The sequence below is a fragment of the Acanthaster planci genome, linkage group LG16, assembly GCF_054643075.1.
Source record: "Acanthaster planci isolate LZ-2023a linkage group LG16, COTS_SCS, whole genome shotgun sequence".
In the NCBI taxonomy this organism is placed as follows: Eukaryota; Metazoa; Echinodermata; class Asteroidea; order Valvatida; family Acanthasteridae; genus Acanthaster; species Acanthaster planci.
In genome coordinates, this window is record NC_141792.1 from 6651859 (window position 1) to 6672808 (window position 20950).

The 20950-nt window shown below is 37.4% G+C and overlaps 1 protein-coding gene across 5 annotated transcripts in view; it reads right to left on the minus strand.

Annotated features, from left to right (window-relative positions):
* LOC110987571 (histone-lysine N-methyltransferase MECOM-like) overlaps window positions 1-20950 on the minus strand; it is a 161174-nt gene that overhangs the window by 123305 nt on the left and 16919 nt on the right. The gene's annotated exons all lie outside the window — the stretch shown is intronic.

Below are 20950 nucleotides of genomic sequence, written 5' to 3' on the forward strand. Positions count from 1 at the left end.
TATGGAACTCACCAACATGTAACTGAAACTTCTGATCCCTATCATCAGTGGAGCTAACTGATCTTGTATGAGTTCCCAGAAGAGTCGTCAAAACTGCAAACACATCTTCAAATATTTAAAATTTGGGGGGAAATAAAGCATAATTCAGTACCAAGAAATGTACTACATGTACCAGGTCCTTCATTTTCAGTAAATATGGAAATGAAACAAAATGAATTTGCTTCATTTTGTTTTGTTTCTTAAACGAAATGCAACCCATATCTCGTGATATTGTTTCATAAGCAGTGCTGTCATCGAGGCCTGTGCCAAGTACCTGGGCATGTGCCTGCCAACATCAATACCTGGTTCCATTTCAGGGGGTCGAGTAACCATTAAAAAAGTCATGTAAAAAGGAAAGATGTGCGGAAGTGTGTTTGTTTGGCTTTACATATTTGCCTTCATTATGGCACATTAGCAGAACGACAAACAAATAATAAATAATCTCCATCACAGCCAAAAGGCACCCTTTACGGTGGTGATTGGTGCAGTATCGCATGCAATACTGTGTGGTAAAATTACTGTGATACCCAGTTTAATCGGTTAATTTTATCCAGCCCGAGCTGAAGTGCACCCCCAATCGGCGAGAGAAAGACAACTGGTTACAAGCGGGTTTTGCATGCATTCTACATGTACGCAAAGACCATACATGCCGCAATAAATTAGTTATGCGTACTCATCGTGCTCCGCTTCAAACGCACATATACTCATGGCGCGCCTATGCAGTGAGTACCAAAAAAACATGCCCTCTTTTGTTCCGCTCAGAGCAGATAGACCACCTTTTCTTTCATTTGCATGAGCTTCTGCTGCTTTTTTATGAGCATATTCTATTTGCAATGTAGTGGAAAAGAATAACCCTACTTTGGGCTTTTCTATTCTTATGAATATATCCACATAACATCGGATGAAAACACCTTTTTGATCATCTCAACAGTCTGGCAAAAAAACGTCAATTGGAAGTGGTAACCTCATTGTCAAAGTGTAGTACATATCACTATTTGCCATCAACCAGTGATGACAAGTGCAGCAGATTTGATTGACAGATTTGAGCAGTTTGAATCATCATTTATTGGTAGGCCCTGCTTTGAATAAACACCAAGTTTGGATTTCTACAAATTTTGGTGTCCTAATGAATTGCCTGAAAGACTTTAAATGTCATTTAAAGTTTATTTCATTTGATCAGAGTTGCATAGTGTTTAACAAAACCAATTTCACTGACCATCCAACGTACACCAATGGTGGGTCTGCAATCTGCACCCAAATTTGCAGAAATTTGCATATGCATAACACTAACAAAATGCCAGAATTTGAGTCGTCTTACAAATTAATATCCACTGCATTGTTTCAAAAGTTTTCAGTTGTTTTTATAATGTTATTCAAAATGATAAAACTTTGTTGATCAAAACTTAATAACAAAAGCCACAACATATAAAGGTTTTTTGTCTTAGGCAATGTAAGTAGAAAGAGCAGTGTTTTGTATATGTCATGAAGCTTCTTTCAACAAATGTCTTACATTCCTGTGTAAAGTTAACTGTCAGGGAACCTCACTGGTTGGCACCACCTGCTGTGTTTGGGGTTCCCAGCTTAATATGTACCCCCCCTCCCATTAAAGGAATCCCATTAAAGGAAAGTTGAGATCAACCAGCATTGTCTGGTTTGGGAAAAATATCATGACTGTGATGATGTCACTGATGGGGCCATGGTAATTTACTTATCTCTAATTTTAATTTTTATTCTAAAAATATCCACAAATGTGCAGGCCTACTATCATTACACCCATAACCCTCAAATTAAGCAGCTGATTTTCAAATTTATTCATTTACATGCATGTTAAATTTTGTATAATGAATGTATTTATACAATGTCTTTATGTGTTACATAGTCAAAGAATTAACGAATGACTGTTTTAATCAACCAAATTTCAGGCAAGACCGAAATACCACATATTCAAGAACTTTTTCTGGAAAAGCCAGAGAATCTCATTTTACTTCCTACTGTTGAGAAACATTACAAAAATCACTGAAACACACATTTAAGGATGATTTTGAAAAGAAAATTGAACATATGCATCAACTAGGCACACAAAATTTGTCAACACTATAACAATCTGAAATTGGCTTTCTCAAGTTATGTCTAACACAAAGCTGTTAACCAAACTCTGGAGCTAATCCAGCAAGTGTGCACGTTTGCTTTTGAGAAAGATCTGAGTGATGACGTCCACACTCGCAAGGATGCTAAAAGATTTGTCAAATTCTTCTCTTTTGTGTCCTCCTCCTATCTCTGTTCCCCTTAAGCAAATGTTTACTCTCCAAATAACATTGTGGATTAAAGGTTGTCTTTCCCTTTGTGTGTCAGGGACATCATTCTGAGGCTTACCAGCACAGGTAGGCTAATAACTGATTACATTTTGGAGTTGTGCCTGCTTGCTTAAGTACCAGAGGCACTTGGCACACCCAGGTCTGAAATATTGAAAAACCTTTAACAGTAAGGAACAAGAAATATTTTAGAAGCAAAAAACCTGAGTACATCCCACACACGGCCTGTGACCTTGGCTGAAAATATCTTAAACCATATTAGCCCTTTTTATTGACTGCTAAAATTGGATAAGAAATACCTTAGAAAAAAATGAGATTTAGATGGTGAGTATGGGTGCATTTGACAACAGAGCAATGAATTTTCCAAAGGCTGCCACCGAGCCGTGCATGTGCGGTGACCAGTCAGCAAGGCAGTCTGTGAGGTGGCTTAACATGTGCCAAGCGCTATGTGCATTATGAAATAAAATACTTGATGCATATATATATCATAAAATAAGAGATGTAGGCCCTACCAGTATGATGCACATCATGCACTGGGGAAGATGAAAATCTTTGAATACTCTGCTCCAACATTAACTTGATTTTGCTTCAATTACCACAGCAAATGCCAATAACTTACTAGACAGATCACTTTTGTGAGGGAGGCAATCACATTTTGTCACAAGAAATTTTAAAACTTGAGCTTTGTAACACCTGCCAATTCAGAATTGTTTACTAAGTTGTTTGCAATGTCAACACGTTGTAAACAAAAGTTGAAAATAACGTTACTTTTAAATCTGTCATTTTCCAAGGGAAATATCTAATGAAAAGCTCAGGAAATGCTCTAGAATGCACCAGAGAGCATCTAAAGTTCAAAATGTTTCAGGCCCTTCAGCGGGCATCAAACCCCATGCTGTGGCTTCGCAAATTGTCAGTGAACAAGGATAGAAATTCCCCACTCTTTTGAAATCCTGGGGAGAACGCTGACCAAACCCCTGAAATTTAGACAAGCAATAAATTACTTAGAACACATAACATTGTGGAGATCATTTTCAATACATTTAACTATACAGAGTGCAAAATTTTCAAAGTCAGATTAGTACAATTAGTTGCATGCCTTTCCATGTTTTCTTGATACTTTTCATGTATCTATCTCAAATAAGTACAATGTATAGGCAGACCTAACAGTCTCCCTGAATGCAGTGTGCATTGTTTGCACATACTTGGAGACAATAAATAATTAGTTATTTTTCCAAGGATTCTGAGAAACCAAAAGAAGTTTTCCCCCACCAACACATTCTGGTTGCTACCCAAACTGCTTTGTCATTACTGTATGGCACTTTACAGTTAGGCAATTAGGTACCATACTATGAAAATTGAGCACTGCCAGCAAATTGGTAGCAGCATGTACAATTTTATTTTAATATGCTACCAGAAATTATTCTTTGCATGTCATTTTTGAAGGAATGTATCCTACCACAACTGGTACATAGAGTGTGGTATGGTCAATGAAAATACATATTTGAACCATGTGTAATTCTTAAGACAACACAAGGAAACATATGGACAGGGTCAGAATACCTGTGGTTTCAGAGCCCAAAGCTGCAAGACAAATTTATTACTCAAAACAGTTTGTGGTGTCTGAGTAATCATCTAGAGCATTAAGAACAGGGGCAGTACCAGTAAACTTTCAAGATGTCTCGCAGATGTGATATTTTGGAATGATGAAAACTTCAAATCAATGCCCAAACCCTTTTGTAAGGAATATAAACAGTTCATGGGAAGGAGTCAAAAATTATTATTGCGATTCTGTCATAGAGAATGGATAAGGAACTGTAGATTGGTGCTAATTCGCCTCGACCATTCTTGCACGAATCTACAGTTCTGAGTCTATGCTCTGACTTCAACTGTTTCCCATTGTTGCATAAACATGGAGTCCCAAGTCTGGGATGCTCTGGCTGTTAACCCTTAGCCTGAGTACACACCTTTGTTCCATTCATTAACATGCACAGGTTTTGGCTACGTGAAACATTGACAGTCTTTGTGCAGTCAACACCGTCAGTGCTGGATACATACTCGCTTCTCTTCCTCTTGTGCCTTGGATTTATTATTACACATGTGCCATCCCAGGGAACCTTCCGGATTAAAACCACCACAAGACTCCATGAAATTTAGGACTGGAATGTTATATCAACTTCATGAAAGTATGCACTTTTCAAACCACTTTACAAACCACTCAAAATGAGGTTCACTGATCTTTACATGTTCTTATGTATGAATCCTTCTGAAATTCCCACTTACTACATATTGCTATTTCATTTGGAGAATGAGCAACTTGGATTTAAATTACAATGAGGAGCCAAACAATAACAGAGAATTTTTATAAAGCATGCATAGCCACCTAAAACTGCTTATACAATTTTACAACAATTAACAACACAAGAAAATTTACAGGCTAACTCTCTAAGCAAGATGATGCTACTAGAGTGTTTGATAGCCGTTATAAATGAACGGGGATAAATGTGCTGGACAGAATACTCAGGGAGCAGATCCTGACAAATCTTGGAACATCTGGAAGATGTACCTGAGTTTGTGTCAATTCAATTAAACTTTAATGCAACATACATGTATGAGAAAGACTGGGCAAAACATAGACACAGAAAAGCGGCCAAAACATATAAAGATTATTTTTTATTGAAAGGTGAAGAGACAATTCAAATCCTTGTAGAAAATCTTGCTTTATAAAGCAATGATCCTGAAAACACGAGAGGTAGCTAACTATACGTCACTTTCTATGGAGAAAGGCAAACAGACACAATATGGCCAGAGTGTGGGCATGCCCACTATGCCTGTTACGAGGCCCAGTAGAATCAGAGTCACGGCACCAAAGCACCATCATGCTCTACCCCAACCTTTTAGTCACAACTACTTTGATCGAAATGAGGGGGTTCATGTGGGTAACCTCCTCGTCGTTACAATACAAATCCACAATAACTGTAGATTTGTTACGAATCTATGAGACTGACTCTACAACTGTAGATTCGATAGGATTCTAGTTTGCTGTAGATTCGTAAAAATAATCTGCACTTTGAACAAAGGAGTGACATCACAGAAATAGTTTAAGAGACAAGACAAGAAAAAAAAATGAAGTTGAAGGAGAATAAAGGAGCCCAAATGCATCTTCCCCCTTGTCAAGTGACATCTACCTTAAAAAACGTATATGCTTGGTGCATTTCAGGCATACTGACTTTTTACCAAATACAAACAAGTGGTAAAAACATAGAACTGAACCATTTCATTGAACTCTAATCGGTGATACTCCTTCCAACCCTACTTTTAAATGCTGCCTTCATAAATAATGAGCTACCATGAGTTTCCTAGACAAGTAAAATAGTTAGCACATATAAAAAATTGCATTTCACTCCAATTATGTTCTGAATTTCCGTAGTATTCACCCTCTGTTTCAGGTCTTGTTTCAAATAAGAGCAAACTGTGGAACAGATCAAAAGTAAGGCATCATGCATGTTTGAGACTCCACCTTTTTACTGTGTGTCATCTGACAAAAATTTGGCAATGAGCCTTGCTCCTGAAGATATTACTCAGAAATCCACAAGTTTGTATTGTTACCTGGAGCGTTTCATTTTCATCAGAAGCAGAACCCTTCCCCCATAACTTCACAAAATTTCAAACCACTCAATCCAAACAAAATTGCCAAGGGCAGTTCATTCTAACGATACTCTCTGAAAAAAATAAAATCTCACAAGACTTTGGTGATATCTTTTTTTGACTCCTGTCAGAATTTTCACAATAAAGTACTCTTTTCCCTAAGGCTCTTTTAATATTCTCCAAGTCTCTCTTTTCATCAAATTGTTCCCTTTTTTTAAAGTTTCTTCCACCGTCCTTTCAGTGTCTGTCCATGAGGGAGTTTCTATTAGGATGATATCCACACAAAACATGGTGCAACAAGGGCAGTACAATTCAAGACAGCAAATTAGCGACACTTACAACACTGGGACGGGGGGCATCATGCAAAATGTGAGAGATGTTTTGTCATGCTTGTAAGTGATCTGTTTTCTCCCTGGAGCTCAAGAGTCAGACTTATGATCCCTTGTGCAACAAGAAGCTTGCAAACAGCTCTGGATTGGTATTTTCCCTCAACTTCCAAAAAGAATGAGCTTTTTCCCCCTCGGATCTACACAGGATTTACCATACAGTAGTGTGACCTTGTCATGAGCATTTTAGCCTCATAGTCAAAACTTTGTTCAACATCGGATTTGGATTGATTTCAGTCAAGGTAGGCCTAGATGGTGCTCAACATAGAATATTACACCAAATACATGTACATGTACATGCATCCACCAGAGACTAGTTTTTGAGGATATAAGGCTTTTCCTTTGATTTGAAAAAAAATAAACAAATGCAAGATATCAACTAATGTCCCAATCAACTTTCCTAGGTCACAGGCAATGTAAAAACAATTATTTCAACTTAATAACCTTCATGGCTTTAGCTCAACAAAGCAATCTTCAATGCTCTCACAAACGTGCCACCATTACAAACCGTGACCTATTTCCGAAGATTGTACGGGAGGTACGGAGTGCAAATGAAGCCAAATGAAGTGACGCTGGTACCGCCTGCTACATCTGATTCAAACCAGCCAGCTGACATCGGCAAGTTTGGTGGTCGAGTGGTTAAGACGTCTGCACTAGTAAGCAGGAGGTTGTGGGTTCGAGTCCTACCCGAGTACACTTGTGGTTTTTTCACAAGCCTTCAGAGGCATACACTGAGTATACAGAGTTAAAATATACATCGGGCAGGCCAAAAATCCAAAATTAATCTCCCCGGCGCAAATCCATCCTTGAAATAACACTTTGTATACCTCGCAAAATATTATTAAGATTTTAAATTTCAAATTAGAAAAAAAGATAGAACGATTGCAGGGGTTTTTGTTTTCACTCAAAAGTTTCTCTGTATTTTATGGATTTTTTTTTCAACGGGAAGGCTATGTTTATTTTTCACTGAAAATGAAAGTAATAAATTGGCGAATTTTTTCAATTGAACACACTTTCATTTATTCATTTATAAATTCCAAACACTGACAAAACATGTTTTAGTGCTTACTATGGAGATTATTTCCTTGACAATAATTTACTTGTCAGAAAATAATATACATTTTTGAACTCTGCATTCGGTAAACTGAAAATATGGCTTAACAATTCTCCCCATGAAATCACCTGATGAAACAATGAAACTTCATTCATAAAATTCACTCCTCTGTGGGTTGGAAGCACAGGAGACCATGGCAAAGACGATCAAATGTATCCCTTGCCCAGAGATGGGTGACACTGCAACAGTACTTGATGTGTGACCAGTGAAAGCAGTTTTCAAACATGCAATGGCCCCATGATGTTAAGTAGATGGTGTTATCAAATTCAATGGGTCGGAATTGGTGGCAAACACAGCACTTGTCACTTTATACACAAATAGTGATTTTGAAAAATTGCAACTTAAAACTTTCAAACATTCTGGAATGAATACTGATTGTCCCCGCAATGTAGCATGTTTTTATACCTCGTAAACTAGGCCTAAGTACACAAACTTTAGATATCAGTAAAAACTTAACTTTCCACATCCTTAACATCCTTACCGCAGAGGGTAAGGATGTTTAAAATAGGACCCCTTGAAATCAGGACCTCCCACAATACAATACATATATCTCCTCCATCCCACAGTATCAATTCACTTACCAAAGTATCAATTTTTATTGTATCTTACAAGTATCAATATTAAGAAATGCTTCTTTAACCTACATGTACATAAACTGTCAATCAAGTTCCTCCAGCAATCATGGCAAGCACTGGGAATACATGTAAAGCTGCACATTTTCGACATCCATGGGTTATTAAGTTACCTTTTCCGAAGAGATAAGATTTGATTCTTTCGAAGCAAATTTGATGGCAGGAAATTCTTTTCTTTTCTATTGTCCTACATGTGAACAGAAGTACAGCCAAAATGAAATGTCAACTTCAAACGAAATTAAAAAATCAGTTTCACCGAGCCACAAATAACACAAATACCAGCATATTAGGAACAATATATGTACTTAATATTATGCACTCCTACTGTCAAAGAGAACACTTTAATATCAACCATGACCAGATCCTCCAGCTAACCTGCCTAACCTTCTCATCTAAATTACATGGCCCCATAATCTAATGGCCATAAACTTGATGATCACTTTAATACTACAAGACTAAAAAAAAAATGATGCTTCTTGACGCATTATGATATCTGTTCAGTGCTAAAAAAATCCGAAGTCTTGTGTGGCTTCTTATCCAATCTTGAAATCAGGACTAGTAGGGTTAATTATTAGGCTCCATAGAGGAGATCAGTAGGTTATTAAGTGTGTGCTGGGTCAGGGTATGTTGAGAGGGAGGACAGGTTTTCAGCTAGTGGTAGCTCCAATCCAATTAATGACTGAGTGGGAGTTATTTGGGGTTCAAAATGTGCTCCCCTTCATATCAAGTTGGAACTCTGGAGCTAGAGTTAAAGTTGAGCTAATTTCTAGGTTACCCTATCACCCTGTCCCATGTGCTTTATATGTGACAATAACAGGCTTCAAACATATTAAGCACTGCATCACACACATTTTGTTTCTAGTTAATGAAGTGTCAGTTACTTCTTGGATATCCCTTAATTTCCTCCTTGTAGTTGGACCAGTCAGGAGAGGCACTGTATCTGTGTTTTGGTGAGGTTTACAAGGACTGGCTTTCCATCTTTACAAAAATTACAAGCAGATTGTTTTGAATGTTAAGTAAAAAAATAAGAATAGCAACATGATTATCGACAATTCAGAAGTGTGAATTCACAGGATAGTTAACAAAAAAGACTTGAATGCCACTAAATGAGGCAAATGGTGGCAGGTTGTGTCAGGGCTGGTTATGATCAGCTGCATTCAGAGGACCAAAAAGCAGTGGGTTTACTGTGTAGGCTGTAAGTGGAGCTAGCCCCACCAATTCGGATGGCTAGGATTGTAGGGTGTAGCTCCAGAGATGGAGCCAAGTTGCATTTAAATGACAATCATTTCAGGTGGAGCAAGCTAGTTCTGGAGCTATCTCTGGAGATCATACCCTCCAACAAAATGACCCCTACATTGAATAGTTAGTGGTCAGTGGTATGGCTTTTGTTTGTATGACCGGTCAGCCATCTGCTAGCCATGTGCAACAAAAAAGGCCAAAAAGGATGCCACTGTCCATTTCTTTATGCTTCCAAGGGGTAGATGACAAACTGAGCAACAGATCAAGATCAGAGTAGGAAAGTGACCTCTCCCCCAAATGAAAATTAAACCTTCGATCTGTTTTAGAATATTGACTTATTTGAGGTTTCCTAAATATTAAGATCCCCAAATGAAAATTAAACCTTCAATCTGTTTTAAAATATTGACCGATTTAAGGTTTCCTAAATATTGAGATCCATTCTTCAGGCTAAACCAAGCTGCATCCTAACAGATAGATGTACATGTATGATCCATGCAGGCTAATTGATCTGCTAAAATAAAACTGAGAAGAGGTGTTAAATACACTCTTGCATCAAAATCAAAATCAATGCTACAAAATCAACATACATTTGAGCATCTAGTGATACATAAACTGGAATTTACTCGAATTCACAGCAAAAAGTCCTTTGATGGTACCTTTCAACTGAAAGGAATCCCAACAAATAAAGCAACACCATACATGTATGTGATATTCTTTCTGCTTTACTGAATGACAAACAGGAAATAGATTCTGTGAATAACCCTATCAGGGAAGTTACTTTTTTACTTTCACAAGTTCCCTTCATGTTTCTGAAGGGTGAGGCTACAGTTTGGGGCTTTTCACATGCTGTTAGAATGGAAATGGAATAGACCCCAAAATATCACCTTCTTCTCATTGTTTGAAATAAAATTGGCTCCATTTTTGGGAGGCCATATGAATGGCCCCATTTTCCATCCCATCTTCCTCCGCCCCCACAATTTTCCCTTGAGTTCTGGTGGGCTGATGCTAGATTCATGCATGTATTTCACATAAACCTAATTCTGTCAAACACTACTATGCTGTGCAACTATGCTGTATAAACAGTCACTGTGTATACATATATTTATCCTGTCGATGTACCGGTATAGTGCATCATAACCATTTGTCTAAATCTAGCTTGTTTTCCTCTTCATAAGTGGGTACCCTGTTACCCTCACCACTAATTGGGCAATTGGCAATGACATCTTCATATATTCATAACACACGAAGTAAGTGCCAATTGTCACTTTCATACAATCGCTACATCAAAGTTGCATTCTGTGAAGATCAAGAGCTTAGCCATCACTTCATAAACACTTCTTTAGCAAGGGCTGTCTTCACTAAAACAAGGCTGTGTGATGAATGCATGGTTTTTGTAGAGGCTATACAGCTACAAGTGGAAAAAATAAAACTAATCTTGATATAAATACTAAAATAAATTTTATAAAACCTTTATTTTTTTGTTCCAAATCTATAGTCTATAAAACTTCTTTCAGAGTTTATACTCTTAAAGCAACCATTACTGACCCCAGATTCTTGAGCATATAAAAAATTATTATTATTATTATTGTTTTGAGTATGGTTATTTTCTTATTTTTTTTCTAAAGTTGCAGACCCCTTAAAAGTTGGGGGAGTAATGTTTTCATCTTAATTTCCAGTTAAAAATGAACTTTTTGAAATGAAAATTTAATTTTAGGCTTACGTGTACATGTATGCCACTAACTGAAAATAAATCAGTGAATGCGCTATTTATGGTTTACATTTTTATGGTTTCCATTTCTTCCCAATCAAAGTGAACTGGGGAAGGTAAAGTTTGACGCTACTAAACCCTGAGAAGGACCACTAAACATGAACAACTGCAAACTGCTATAATTAGCCATCTGTTTAATGGTGTATCTTGTTTACGGCCTTCTTAACAATAGCTAATTCCTCAAATTAAATATGCTCACATGCGAGAGTCATCATTTATCAGGAACAAAGACTGATTGATGTGGTGCTAGTTTTAATGCAATGAGGCAGGCATCATGAAGATGGCTACATATCATACACAAAATCCAAATCATCTCAATGTTTGTGTGCAAGTAAACAAGATGATCGATCGTATTTGGTTAGATATTTGTAAAATACAAACTTTCCAAAAATGTAAACATAAACATGAACAAAATTTCTGGCTGGATAAAAATCACATGGCAGTGTAAACTTAAAAATACAGTTCAACTGGCCAAAATGGAACAAAGTTTTGATGCACGTGCCAAGATATTGATGAAATTTTGGGGAAAAGGCCAACATACACACATGGAACAAGGTTTACCAGGGAAGTAAAATTCTGTCTGTCAGTTTCCAACATGGGAAATCTTGAAGTGATACACATACAGATGTTGATTGAAATATGTTACAGACCACAATAATGTAAAGGAAGAAATGACTAGCTGTTTGACTTCATATGAAAGAAATGCTTTTCACTGATCATCACCATTTTCACAGAGACAAAGTGGTCCAAAATCACGACTTTTTTCAAATTTCTGGGTTTTTATGTAAAATCAACTGCGCTAGGCAATGCCTACTTCTTGGTATTATTTTTTACTAAATCTACTGAAATCAGCCAGATCACGATCGATTAACGATGATCATGATGATGAAGAGACAAATTAGTCTTCCATAGATATAGTGTTAGCAAAACAAGGGAAAAACCATGGGCAAAGTTTGTTTCACCATTTTCACAAAGAGACAAATTTGACTCCTGAAATGTATACAAATGTAACAATTTTGCATCTGGCAGCAAAAGGGTGTACTGTGCGTACCATTTCACAAACAGAAAAACATGTTTACAAAATAAACAATTTTAATTGACTTCTGCAAATATTATTTTGTATTTTTGTGTCACTTAAGATCCCTTCTTTCATAGAGTAGCATTGGTTAAGTCAAAGGTATGCTAAATACTGGGGAAATAAGCATTTTAAAAATAGACAAACTCCAATGCAATTTTCTCAACACTGAAGTTGCTTTTAAAAAGTTGAGTTATTTTTCATTGTGTCGGGTTCTGAAAACGTGTCTTTTTATACTGAATAAATGATTACAAAGTAGCCCCCCCCAAAAAAAGAAAGAAGAAAATCAACAATGCAATGAAACTGAGGCACACAGGAAATAAACCCACTTCAAAGAAAGTACTGTAGCACATACATAGGCTATGACATCATGGGGGTGACATGGCTAGATCAGAAAGCTTTTCTGTGGAAAATGTGTGCTCTCATGCAAATCTTTCCCAGTAGACTGGTGGCCATTGTGAAGTTTGCAAACTCCCATTTTTTGGCTCAAATGTCACGGTACAATTCTTGCCAGTGCATGACAAATGCAAACTGACAAATACTCATTGTTAAAGGATTTATGGACTGGTGTTATTTATGAATACGGTCAATTCAGTGAAAAGCAAGCCATTTTCAGTTGGTAAGATCCTTCTGTGAAGCTCTTCCCTAAGGTTTGTATGCGTTACTCTGGGTCTGAAAACAGAACCAAACAAACTACCATTTCAACAGGAACCCTAAATGCCACTGCCTACATTTTTTCAGGGAACAATTTCTGAATGGGCACACAACACGAGAATATGGCGTCAACATTTTGGCTCTATTATGAAAACAAATGTGAACCAGTATTTTGTACTTTACTTCTTTGACAACTTCTGCATTTATGTAAAGACGTTAAGTGGAACATTTTAGCTATTACCACAAAAAACAGACATTAACAATCTATGTGGTGTATTACAGAATTCATGGCAAATGTACAATGAGCTATGAAGCTGTACAAGTTTGGCAAAATCATACTTTTTCTGTTTATGTGGGGTCTGTGGGTTAACCTTGCATTTTTCAACAGAATTTAGAAATTTAAAGTTACAAAATGTCACAAAGAAAACTTGTGTTTCAGCTGATAAAGAACCAGTCCTGCACCATGCAATTCAAATATTGATTGGGCATAAACAGCATGTGTGTCCCAAGCTGAGGTCACAGTCTACCAGTACCACTTATGACTGATGGAATCCCTGTACATCTGAAGACAAACCAACATATCGACCAATCAGCAATTATGGTCCCTGCACCTAAAGGACAATTAAATTCTATGACTTTTCCAAATTATGAAAATCCATGACCCAGTAATGCAATTTCTTGGACTATTCTGACTTTCAAAGTTGCAAATAAAATCATGAATTTTGTGCGCTTATTTCTGACAACAGAGGGTTTGGAAATTCCATGACTTTTCCATGACTTTAGTTATTTTTACACAATTCTGTGACCTTTCTAGGCCTTTTTTCGTGACTTTTCCAGGCTGCCAGAACCCTGACCAGTTAAGGGATCCAAAGGCCAATCAAATAGTTAGGTCCACCTATTGGAAGATGAGCTTCAAGCAATACAGAAATGTACACTGAGTTTATATTTTGTGAGTGTGTGAACTTGTATCAAGAAATTAAATTATGGGCAAATGTACTTCATGTATGAAAACCAGACCAAACCTCCAGGCTGAAAAAAAAATTGTACATTTTATATGTTGTTAAAACTTATGTTTCTCCCTGGCATTTAAAAACCACTAACTGAAGCAAAATACTACAACAAGCATGATCACCAAGCACCCCTTTAACCCAAAGATGCCAAAGTTATTATGAGAAACAACCCATCTGCTAGCCACAAGATTAATGTGCACAGGGCCATGGTGGTGACAGGAACCATACTGCAAAGGGCTCATCACTTCAGTCTGGGGGTACATTACAGACCCTCTGGGGTGCAGGCTCCCCTAAATCATCCTTCTCTTTAAATGCCACAGTTGTCCAAAACAGCAATGTTCTTAAGGTCAGGCCTACACTCCTGTGGTCACAGAGTTCAGAGGGACAACTGTCAATGTATTTATTTGGTCTGTGACTCTGAACTGACTGATGTGAAACTGTCTCCAACACTTTGGGTCTTGGTGGAGAAGTTAACAAAAAAATTTATTGCTTAAAACATGAAACACTGCAAAGTGGGTGGAACTTACTGTGAGGACAAGGTCTGGGTTAAACTGCCGTTGATTGGTTAAGTATAAAAATGGAAACACCTTTTTAAGTCAATGCAACAACTCTTAAGTTCTGGAAAAGGAACTTCAATTCTGAGTATGTTGGGTTGGATTTAATACTAGTGGTATGCCTGGGCCAATTTAAAACTGACAAGAAAAGACTTGTGGATCCTGAAAGACAATAGCCTGAACAAAAAGTAAAGAAAGACGAGAGGAAACTTGGAACACAAAGTCCACGGACAGATAGTTTATCTTGTCAATAGGATGCACCTTGTACAGCATGCAGTTTAAGAAAGCCTGTCTTCAAAGAAGCTCAAATTCACAAAGGCTCTCCCTACACATCCAGATGAAATCCAAGTCCAACAATTTTAACATAGCAATCAATGGAATAAAAGGTTACAAAAGGTGATTATGAGAATGTTGGCCAAGTTTAAGGAGTAATTTATAGCAATGACTGGCACTGTTAAATAAACCAGGACAATAAATCAGGACCGTTGGGCTTCACACTAACAGTTTAGTTTTGACAAATGTATGAAAGGGCACAGGAACTATATACCGAACTATCATAACATTGCTTTTACAGTACTAAATACTGTACATGTATATATACATGTACACTTTCAATTTGTTCCTGCACTGTGTTCAAGAGACCTGAATTCCATGAAAAATCAGAATACTGTTTATTCTAAACATTGTGGCATGTATGACTGCAGTTAGGGTTTTAAGTACACTTCACTCAATCATGATGAATCAACGACTTTGTGAAATCACTTACTTGTCCTTATGTGATAAAGAAATCCCATGATCGGAGAACAACCGTGGAAAAGATTTACATGTATGCTTTAATTTGCTTGTTTATGTAAATGATCACTATTTTGAGGATTACCAAATGGTGAAATGCAGTATTAACCAATTTACTGTTTGCCAAATGTAAATTATGCAAACACTTCTTTCCCTACACTAGGTACAGGAAGACAGTTCAAGTACCATAATTTCCAGAATATAAGCCACAGCTTATACGTTGATTCTCGGGCTGAAAAATGTCCCTGCCACCTACACTCTGGACAGCTTTTCTACGGCAACACTTGAATAATGAAATCAGTCACAGACACCGTGCCATATCTCATCGCACCCTACCCCGGGCCAACATCTAGCCAGCCGTCCACGCGTGCAAGTGGTCCAAGACTCACAAAGCAGTGATGCTTTTGTTGGTTGCCTTTTACGTTCGCTCTGCTCACATGTTGAAAATAAAGGAAATCAGTCCATAGGGACTGAATAGACTTGTAAATGTACCGTAAGTACCATTAAAAAACATAAAATGTGTGGTGCGTCTATTCGTTTTTGTCTGTTTTTGTCTATTTTGTCATGTAATCCCTGTTTATTATTTCAGTGGTCAATTGGTGACTGCTGTAAAAAAGAAAGAACTGCTGCATGACCCACCCAGCCAGGGTACTAATCCAGCCCACCAAACTTGGTAATTTCAAGGACATAGCAAAGTTTAGTGTTAATAGCAACACTCATTTGTGTACTACTTACACTTGAAGATGGCGTACCCTAAAGTGGTACGGACCCTAACATGGGCCACTTTGAATTTTTGCGTCTAATATTACTGTATTGTTAGAGCAATATTTTTCACAAAAGGTGAAATTTAATCAAACTCACAATGTTCTGATTCATAAATCTCAATTTCACATACCCACTACATGTACAAAGTTCCATTAAACTTTTATTTTGGCCCAATTTTCCAATTTTTGTTTCAAAGTGCAAAGTCAACTCTTTTGAAAGACCTCATTTTAACTTGTTCACCAAATAATTTTTTTACATTTTTTTTAGTTGGGTATGTGAGTGGAGGTAATAATGATTTGCAAGAATTTATCAATCTTAAAGAACTTCTGAAGTGTTTTTGCGGGATTTTCTGGGTTGTTTCAAGTGCCCCAAGTTAGGGGATACATGTACTCAGCTGAATTATTGCCCAATTTCTGGAAGCTGACATGTCTGAATTTCAGACAAAATTTAGGACACAGAAATTGTTCACAAAGGTTCGAAAGCCTGTGTCATGAAGGCAATAGTACCAGTTATTAACCAAGTGGGCTTGAAGTTCTTCAACAAAGAAGTTTTGCAGCACTATATGAAGAAAGCCAAGTGAACGTCCAAGTGAGCCACATAATACTGTGATGTACTAGCACTTCTGCATGCAGCATGTGCAATGACTTCAGTGGTTGAACATGGTCAGCATCGCCGTGCGGCTTATACTAATATGCCAACTTTAAATCTTGATTTGCAGAGATTTGCATGGTGCAGCTTATACTCTGCATGGCCTGTAATCCCTTAAGTACGGTACCTGCAACTCAGCTTCTTTCACTGTTTTGGTGACATCATGTGCTATGGAGAAACCATCTCGGTTAGAAACGTAGGGAATATGTTGTAAATGATAACTGGTAGATTTCTTTAATGAACACCAATGACTAGGGTTGGTTGATTTAAAACACGAAATTAAATCACAATTTAAATCAAACAATTTGATTATCACTGATTGAAACAAAATTTTCATTTTTAAAAGTAAAAAAAGTGTGGTCATTTTTCATTTTTTAACATATTTATAATTTTCTAGGTTTGCACATTTTCAATGACAAATTACCCTTCTGTGAGCTAGAGAGGCTGAGCCTAGAGAGGTGAGGCCCCTTTGGCGAGCAAAAACCATAGGCATCATATTATCTATTGATCTGGTGGTACTGTGCCCCCCCCCGCCCAAAGCTGGCATGGGTGAAATGAGTTATCAGTGTTCTAGCAACAGTTGCAGTGCTGGGCAGCACCACTGGCCGGTACTGTAAATTTCCTCCCGGAAAACGGAAATATTGCTGAAAATGTACCAATTTGATCATTTTTCAAGCTTACAAAGTTGCAGTTTTGCACTATTTTGCAATTTTTAACAAGTAAAAAAAGACCTAAGAAATATATGTCTCATTTTCTTCGTATCAAATCAGCTGCTGTTTGCAAAAGCATTATTGTAAACATGCCTTTACGATGACATAGGGGGAAATCCCTTCTAGGATTCCCCTAAAATCCCGCTATGGGCTACGAGAGCTCCATTCACTACGCTCGCTACGCTTGGTAATCCAAAAATTTACCCGGCACTAAAATGGTCCTTACTAGAACACATTGTGTTCCCCTCTGAGTTTAACATGTAAAGTATTGGTGTACATGTGTCTATCTTTTATCTCTATTTTATTGGAAATGGAAATGTTGGTTATTATGCGTGAACCAAACCAGTAACAAATGTTCTTAATATTGTGGGTTTCACCAAGCCTTAGTAATCACTCTGTTGACCACAAAAGGAGCCACATTATGAACAAACATGTAATATAATAGCATAATACCAACCTTTTGTATCAAGCATGTAAAATAAGTACATGTACATGTGGTTGAGAACCTTTTTTACAAAAATTGGTCCTTAAGTTTCACAAAATACTGTGATCTCAGAACCACACATACTCATAAAAGAGAATATTGTACATGGTGTAACCGCAAGAAAAATCCTTAACTTACTGTGATCTCCAGTTTTGACAAAATGTACAATCCACTTTAAAAGCCTAGTACCTTTACCCTTGGCTACAGTATGCAACAGGTACATGGAGGTGCTATAGGGCATGTATTTCTCCTGGGCAGTGAAGGTGGAATTGCTGCAGAAGGCGGCTCTCCTAGGTACTGCCAGAATTCTGCAAAAGACACTTAAGATCTGAGGCTGCGGGACCCAGCTTCACTCAAGTTGTTCCAACGGACTAGAATGAGATCTCTTATCGCATTGTGCATAACCAAAATACTACTACTAATAATAGCTATTTTCAGATGGTAGCTATGTCATCTAAAAAAATGATTTTGAATGGGCCATCTATCAATGTTAAGTGTAGGTATAAAATCACAACTTATTTAGATTACACATAGATACAAACCACATTCTATAACAGAAGAAATAAAAGAAAATTAAACACATACACATGACATACAGCTAAATTTGCTTGCTTTGGAATAGATAACAATACAGACATGCCTCCATGTTAAAAAAAGATCAATCTGATTTAAATCAAAATATCTGATTTAAATTTTTTTAATTCTGATATTTTTAATCAAAAAATTGCCATCCTGGTAATAACTAACAGCATATGATTTTCAAGTCAGAGTGATCTTAAAACCATATAAAAAGAAGTTAAAAAAAATTGTAAGTGTAAACTTTCAGATGTGGCTGAAACTTTCCCTTTAAACACATGCATCCCTAGAATTACAGTGTGCAGGTGCAGGCCACATTTGCCCCGAAAATGCTGTACCCCTCCATGTATCCCTAATCGACCTCCTGTGGCAAGATCATATCACAACAGATCATCACTTCCAATTCTTTAAATTCTTTCCCACACTCCCTGGAGGATTGTTCAAACCCTGTCTCTGAGAATGTAGATCCCAAACACACCCCGAAAGCCTGGAAAGCCAAATGCAAGCAAGCCAACAAATCCAAGAGAAAGGGACAAAGGTACTTTAATCTGAGTAATAGGAGTCCACTGTTTGTATCAGTGTCAGTGTCCAATCTTTCTGTTTTTAGGGCTTTATTTCCTCTTCCAACAGATCTCGGTATAAAAAGGATGGAGTGTCAACAGTATGCATCGCTAGTTTTGTAATATAGCCAAAAAGACATCAGAGAGGACAAGCAGAAACCAAATTACTTTGTTTGTATCAATGGTCTGGAACCATGGCAGGATTTTTTGGAAACACTGATGTAGGAGGCAATGGGCTAAGAGAAATGGATTGTGAGAGAAAAAAGCATAGCCAATCAGGTACCAAGTTCAGATCTTTGGGGAACTGAGCTGTGTAACTGGACGAACATTTGGAGTAGGGTTCAATGGGCACTACCATGGCACTACAGAGCTTGGGGAATCAGGAATGATATGCTGCCACTTGCAAAAACAAGTGGATTTGACCCAATGACTGACAGTGACTGGTGGGTTCATGATGTTGGGGTGGCTCTCAACCCATTTTACAGCATATTTTCCCTGTACGCAAGGGTTAAGGGGGAGGGATATACTAGCAAAATGTTTACAAAGGGAGCGTCTGACCTTGTTCAGAGACATTTTGTGCCTTGATGTTTATGTCCTTGGAAAAAAACAACTTGTCACTCACTAAACACAGCGCAGCAATGTGCACTGGTTTGATCTCAAATTCTACCACAACTTCAGAACATCAAATTTCTTTACTCAATCTCCCCAATTTCATTAATTTGTACATGCAGCAGGCTATATGTAATTGTAATGCACCTCATAGGATTATTAGAATTAAAAGTTACGTTAATGGCAGGTAAAATAGGTCACCCTTGTTTGAAACCCAGACCCCATTGTACATGTAGTTAAGAGTGCAACCCGACAAGTTACAAGGTATTAAAAGGATGCATTCCGGTGGTCAGATTTTGAGAAAATCCATGTCAGTTTAAAATCCATGTCAGTTTAAAATTCATGTCAGTTTCTATTTCCAATTCACTTTCATACCTTCTTGAAAAATCTTACTGACCTTAGATATAGTTACAAAAATGTCACAAAATCACGTACAAGTGTTGCAGGATTGGCAAAACCGTCAGGAGACTCAACTGCATTCATATCACAAATTTCAGTGACTAGTACCAATTGTGGAATATACATGAAACAAGCCATCTTTATTTCAAATCGTGCAATGCACAAAATACATACATAGGTAGTCAACAAATAAAATTACGTCAAACATTAACACAAATGTAAAACAGAAAGCACAACTAGATTAGTGGACAAGTTTAACCTTGATGATACATGTATGTCTCAGGTTAGGTTGCCTTGGTCAGCTACCATTTTTTTAACAACATACCACCAGACCAACCTTGGGTGGACACTGAAACTTCTTAGTGCAAGAGTATCATCCTCACTCCTATAGCCCTGCTCTGCCTCATATCATTTTTGAATGGAGGACTCTCCCAGCTCAACAATACTGGGAGCTCACTTGTATGGTGTCTTTTACCTCCTCACAATATGGGCTGACCTCAAATTAAGGACACATTTTCAAAGGGGAATTCCAGCTAAAGCACTGGTTTTTAAAGGCTCTTTCTTTCCCTGCTGTTACTTTAATAAGGGTGTTTTCACCTATTGTCACAAAGAATGGGGCAGCATTCGCCAATAATCCTAACTCAGGCAATAAGTGAAAATATCCCATCAGAGTTGGTTTGGTAACTTCTGATGTTTTGACCCTTAAAGATGATGACTTCCTGCAGCCTACAGTACTTCTTTAAAGGTGGTTATATAACTTTTCCAAAAGACAATCAAACTTGTAGTCAAATGCAAAACCCTAAATGAAAATAGCAGACATATGTGGAAAATATGTACATGGGAAATCTACATACCAGGAAAATGAGAGTTTTGGAATGCCAACTTACAAGTGTGACTCCAGTTTTCTTTAGAAAATAAATTGCTAACAACTTTGTAATGCTCTAGTGTTACATATAAAATAAGAAGTTGGATGTTGGAT